This window comes from Melanotaenia boesemani, chromosome 1, assembly GCF_017639745.1.
Source record: "Melanotaenia boesemani isolate fMelBoe1 chromosome 1, fMelBoe1.pri, whole genome shotgun sequence".
In the NCBI taxonomy this organism is placed as follows: Eukaryota; Metazoa; Chordata; class Actinopteri; order Atheriniformes; family Melanotaeniidae; genus Melanotaenia; species Melanotaenia boesemani.
The window spans coordinates 29,337,949-29,345,030 of NC_055682.1; positions in this window are offsets into that span (position 1 = coordinate 29,337,949).

The window sequence follows — 7,082 nt, forward strand, 5'->3', positions numbered from 1 at the left end:
AGAAAGTAAATTTGGAATACCAGAAAAGAGAGAGAAACATAAGGAAAGAAAATAAAGTGAGGGGCATCGACTTCTTGTTTATTTCTTAGAAAAGAGCGCTGAGAAGCACCTGAACTAACACACAGTTTGAGCTGATATCAGAAGCATGTGTCTTGAGTGAAGGAAACATGTTAGGATTCATTTAGGAACAACACAGATTAATTACTGCCAGAAATTCATCAAAGTTTTTCATCAACCTCAAAGACAGTTCAGCTTTGTATTGACACTGTAGTCCTTTCCCAGTGATCAATCGGGACATATTTGGTATCAGTGGATTCCTTGTAATATCAGGACTGGGGAGATGCCACTGTCTTTGTGCTATCTAAAAAAAATAATGCACCAGACCCCAAAATCTGTAATTTTGATAACAACTGATCTGCTATCTTTTTTATTTTAATTTTTCAAATAAAACAGAGGAGGAGAATTTTCCAACTTTAAGGACATAAAGAACGATGAATAAGGTAGAGTCTGATTATTATATCTCCCACTGTTGCTACTACTGAGTCAGATTTAATACCTTATAAAAAATATCTGACCTTGACAATTGTCTTATAATTATTACTGAATTACCTCATTCGGTGCATTAACTGGAAAATAGGAGTGACATAAATCAAAAAGCTGCCAAATCTGCATGTTATCAGATATAAAGTAGAAGTTTGCAGTCAGACTGGACAGTGGTTCCCAACCTATTTTCCTTAGGCATCCCCTTTATGCAAATACTAAAAAGCTGTGGACCCCCCGCCCCAGCCGGTGCTGAAACCATGCTTGGTTTTATGCTTTCGTTAGTAATTTTTTATTGTATTTACCATAAATTCAGTATTCTGCCCGAGTCTTGTTCTTTGATCAAGCCAAATAACCAAAATATTGCCTTACTTCTTCTTTGTTTTGTTTTGTTTTTTTAATAGTGACAAATAATCTAATCTGATAGAGATAGAAGATGGTCTTGAAATAGGAAGTGAAGGTTGTTCTGAAGGTAGTGAGGAAGAGAGGGAAGGAGAGAAACAGGAAGACAGTGAGAGGCTGAGTAGTGCGGAAGAGTGTCTGTAATTGTACCAGGACTTTGGCCATTTTGCCATTTAGAGGTTAAACTAATGTCATATTTATTATATTTGTCTTATACCATGGGAAAATCATGCGTGAGAACTATTAATCAAGTCAGAATAAAGGCCCACCAAGAAGGTTTGTACATAGGGCCCACAGTTTTGTGCTACGCCCCTGCCTACCACTGATCAGCTGTGACTCACAAGTCCACCAGTCTAAACTACATGACAGTAAAAACCAGTTAAAGTCTGTAAAAGATACGTTCTATGTTTTTAATATTTGCAAGAGACACCCAGCAGCAAAATGTCCGACTAATCTGACAACTCCTGTTGGGCTCAGCTGATCCGCTGCAAGATACATTTGGCAACCACAGTGCATGCTATGATACAGTTTAGACATGAAATAGGTCTCAATTCATCTTGTACGCAGTTGGTCTTATATTATCTTTAAACCAAGTGGGATTCCTCCCAGAGGCAGCAGACAGAGCTGCAGGCTTACAGATACTCTGACTGTTATTTATTTATTTTGTCATTTTTTGTCATAAATCTGTCAAAATGCTTTCTTTATCTAAACATAAAAAAAAAAAAACAACTGAAAAGATTTCTGTGTTTGTGTTAGTTTTGTGGAAACCATCTTTCCTCTTGTTCCTGGTATTATTTTCCTGCTATCATTCACGCTGCTCTCCATAAATTGTCAACAAGGCTGTCTATAACATCTTAAAACAGTGCAGGCTACTTTGATGCAACATTACAGTACAACAAGCTTCTCATTTGGTTATTAATCAAACTTAGGCACATCATGAATCATCTGTGGCAAATTCTCTCTTTAAATCTCTAAACCTCTTTTATATTTTTGGCACACTTACTTTCTTATTTGTTTGAGTGAGTTATGAGAAAAATTTTAACTTGAAAGATCATTGGAATGAATTTGAATATACAAGGTTTGTTTGGGGGGAACAGGCTTATAGTGCAGGTCCAAAGCAAAGTCAGCATATTTACTGATTCAAACATTATCAGGTATGGGAGAACTGCAGAGGGCATGTGAGGCAAAGACGCTGTTTAAGCTTTCAGAGGATGGATGGAGAAAGGTACACAATGGTGTTTTAAAAACAGCAGAAAGTTGGCCATTTGCATACTTTTATTTTGCATTTAAAGCAATAGTACATAAGTTCATTATGCACATTACTAGGGCCATCATTGCCCTGCAGTGTTCTGGGGCTGAGAAACCACATTTCACAACTTTGTGTTGTAGCTCAGATCATCATGCAAGAGCAGCATTTTGCTTTATGCACCACATCACACACCAGCAACAGGATATCAACACACTGACTGTTCCGATTTGGCAAAAAAAAAAAGAAACAAAAAAAAACAAAAAGACATTATCAGAGGAAGTGAGGAAAAGAAAGATGGAATGTGACAGAGCAAGTCAAAATCAGACTTGCTTTTACCAGTTGAAAAGAATAGAGAAGAGAGGATGCAAGAAGATGCTGAATACCCTTGATTCAGGGCACCATGGCAAAAAACTGTGATGCTGCTTCAGCTCTTGATTGTTTAAAAACAAAACAAAACAAAACAAACAAAACAAAACAAAACAAAACAAAAAAAAAAACTAAAAAAAACAAAAACAAAAAAGCAATATATGTATATATATATATATATATATATATATATATATATATATATATATATATATATATATATATATATATGAAAAAAGAAAAAAAAAACAAATAACACTTATGACGATTTTAACTTTTCAAATCAGAGCGCAAAATTGTGATGTCAAAACACTTTTTATTGGATTATTTGTGAGGTAATGTAATCTTTCATAAAATTGTAAAGGCTAAATTCTATAATACATAATTGATAATTCCTGCTACGTTCTTTACTCTTTACAGAGGATTCTGGGCAGCCCATTTTCTATTTGATCAACCAATTTGTGGAGAGGTGTTCATCACTGGTTTCCTTTTCTTGCATTTTGCTTTTGACAGATTGTTAAATTACAAAGAATGTTTCAGCTCCACCTATTTATTTGTTTTGCACAAACTTTAGATTATGTAAACACAAATAAATCAAATTATATGTACACTCATTTGACGTAGATTGGAGCAGTTTCTCTTAAAATGTTAACCTGTTTGGAAACAAGGTTATAGCAGACAAATCTGAAAAGGAGAAGAAACCTGCAGATGATGGCAAAACTGTATATTCAGATATATGAACACAAGCTTTGCTGGCTGTAAATGAATTTTGGTGGAAAAAATAAAGCAGTTTTTGCTGAAAAGTGCAATGGTTAAGATATTTTCATTTGAATACAGCACAGGAGAGATTTAATGTGCAGTGCCTGCATAATACAAGACTAGTGAGCAGTGCTGTCAAAGCCTCCTCTCTCTGTACGGCCCATCATAATGAATTGCTGTAGAGTTCTTGCCCCTGCATAAAGGTCTGATTTAAAAATCAGACACTATTTAAAGATTCTGCAATCCAGCAAGAAGCCCAAACTCTTCATTCAGACCTTCACCACATAATCTTTAATCTACTGTACTCTGTCACTAGAAATTTCCTTTTTCCATGTCTATCAAGACCTTTGCTGAGCACTCACTATTCACACAATCAATCTCATCATGCTGCACAGACGCAAGCATGCAACGATAAAATGATGAGGTGTTTGAGTTGAAATAGAAAAGCTTCTTTCTTGATTTGCTTTTTATCTCCATGTGGATTAATAATAATCCTGCATGCATGTAATGAATGAATGCAGTCCCTCACCCTTACAGACACAATCTAGTTGGCTAGTTATCAGTACAGGAGGACGTTGGGGAAAGGTTTCTATGGATGCTTCCACTTTCAGGAAACATATTCAATAAAAATCATTTGAATGTAATAATTTACTTTCTCTTTTTGTGCTTCTTGCAATTGGTACATAGTTGCATTGCTGAGGAGCAGCTCCATGTGAGATGCTACATTTTGGATACAACCACAGTCTCTGCTGCTTGTTCTGAAATATAGCAACTACCAACTGACTACTAATCAAGGCCAAACAAACACACACTTTTTTTTTATTATTTTTTTTGGTTTTGTCAGTCCAGACTCCATGCCTCACAAAACAAATTTTATATTGCAGCAGTGATGCAGCGAACCCTCCTGGTGCCAGAATGATGTTTTACAAATGAAACCTGATTCAGTTTATCAGTAGATTTTAAGTCACAAAATGTTCTGTACAAGACCCAAATGAAACTCGATGAAAACATTCTGCTTTGTTTTTCTGCTATCAGTAACTAGTGAAAGGTCCAGGAATAATTTTACTGTTTGGTCAATCTCAAGCAATGTTTGTATTTCTAGAGGTCCCTTTTTTTTAAGTGGTTGAGAATACGCTAAGCCTCAAATCCTGTAAAAAAAAAAAAAAATGGTGACAAAGATTTTGAAGATCAAGAGCTGTGGATTTACAGCATTTGACAACACCATTCAGTGATTTGCAAATATTATTCTCATTCTTGCAAAGATTTTCTTTTTGAAAAAAAAAAAAAATGAAGGGAAATGTGTGCACCATGCTACAACAAAGACAAAATGATTTCTGGTGCTCGGGCCTGGAAGTGGCTGGATTTGAATGGAAAGACCCCAAGATTGTTGCACTCAGGGTATTATTATCTTGACAAGCCAACAAGCCCTCACACTGGATGAATACAGTATTTATATCCTTAATTGTATTGTTGTGCAGAATAGTTGTGTTCAAATGATATATTCTGTGGATACAACCATTGTAGCAAACAGATGATAAAGACAGTCTTTTTTTTAATATTAATACGTAGCTACTTTTTATTCCACTGAGTACACAAAGACCACCTCCCACTGATAACACAAGTTTTCATCACTAGCCTTTCTAATTTGAAGAAGACATATGATTGTATTGGACAGCACTTTTCTCTGTTTACTTATTGTGCACAAAAAATAGATCTTAATAGCCAATTTGGGCCAGTTTAACTTGAAATGCAGGCCATTGCTGATGTAAAATATAAACTAGATGATTATTTTTGTAATTTATAGATAATTTTGAAATCCATTAAATTATAAAAACGGATATTTTCAAAGTACATCAATTATAAAATAAATTGGACATTACAATGAACATATAGATGCAAAATATGAAAGTAAAAAACATCACTTTTTCCCCTCATAAATTTCTCTAGAAATTATGAAAGTACTGAAAATCAATAAATGTACATTTTGATGATACGAACAAACAAACAAAAATAATGCGGGACCACTCACAAACTCGCAAGCTAGCACTAGAAAATATTTTGTTAAAGAGTAAATAATATAAATCATAAAGTGCTGTTTTAATTAAATGATCGGAACAGAAACATGCTGGAAACACCATGTATCATTTTTACTTTTGTTTAAGTTTTGTTTTTGCTTTTTGTTTTTTTTAATAATGAAGTAATCAATCGGAGCAAATATTTTCATTGAAAAAAACAGGCACAGATAATTAAGAATCTTCAGTGGCTAGTCTCTAATGAGCAGCAATGGCATGTGAGCAATGAAGCAGTGGAAGAAGTTTATTAAAAGAATGATGACTGATTGGCTCAGAGTAAGAAATGATTGAATATGAGAAGTGGCACGGAAATTAAGGATATAATTTTCACAATGTGGAAAAGTATAAGTGAGAAGGAAAAGAGAACAGCAGGAACAGAATAAATTTGACACAGAGGAAATGTTCTTGTAACGGTGAGACAGGATCGTTGTTAGAGATTAAGCTCCACTGGGATACAGGCCATATTCAGGTTACATCTTCTTTTATTATAAAGGCCTGCTACTTCTATGGAAGAAGCAAAACATATTATGCTCCACAAGATCCCCTTCCTCAGTCTACTGTTGAAGACATAAAACTGCTGCTGAAACACCGACTGGTGAAGGTAAAGACAAAAAAAAAATGCTGTTTAGGTAAATCAAAATTTATTAAAAAAAAAAAAAAAAAGAAAAAAAATAGAGGCCTATTTTTAAATGCATGTTTTTGGGTTGGGAGGAAATGGGAAGAACCCAGAGAGAACTCATGCATGGGGAGAGCTTGCTAACTCCAAACAGATAAGATCTGGCTGAGGTTGGACCCAGGAACCTTCTTGCTGTGAGGCAACATGCTAACACGTGTCATTACAGAACAATAAAATGTTTAAGCTGACAAAATCATTTATTAAAAATTTAATTATAAAATACACAAACATTTATATATATATATATATATATATATATAAAGTAATAAACAGAGAGATCCTGAATAGTTTTAGAACTTCTTTCATGCCCAGCCCCAAGTTTCAGCTGGGTTGGCTCATCTCTTTAGCATTGGAGAAGCATTAAAGACTTGATCTCACAAAGTGATGCCTGTCATGTGATCCAAGTCATGCATGTAGCTGTCACCAGCAAACTGACCATTAACTGCAAAAGATTTTAAATGGTATGCTCTAACTGACCTGTACGTATGATACAGAATATGGCTTTATCCAGCAAGTTGAAAAACATTGCTCATATTGAATTGGAAAGCTTTCTAATTTTGCACGTCAAATAGATTTTGGTTGCTAAAACCTCCTCGGATTGTAGATCCACATTGCAATGACCGATTAGATCTCTGAGATGCTCCCCACAAAGAATACGGTCTGGCCAAGGATTACAGGCCTGAACATCTGTGAGATCTTTGCTGTTTGGGGATGACAAACCTTAGGTACCAACTTTGAAGGCAACATAGAGACTGGTTTTATCTCTGGTTTTATCTGCCATTACTGACAACATTTCTGAATCTTGTTAGTATCTCACTAACAGTACTTACTGCTTCCTCTTCAGTATGACACTCAATTATCATAGTTTGAGAGAAAGGTTATAAATATGTGCTGCGTGATGGGGCAGAGTATGACTGTTGAATAGGAGGAAGCTGGCTGGAGGTTCATCGATCGAAGCTACAGAACTGCCAAGATCAGTGTGACAGTCACAATACAGCTGATGTGCTCCTGTCTCTGA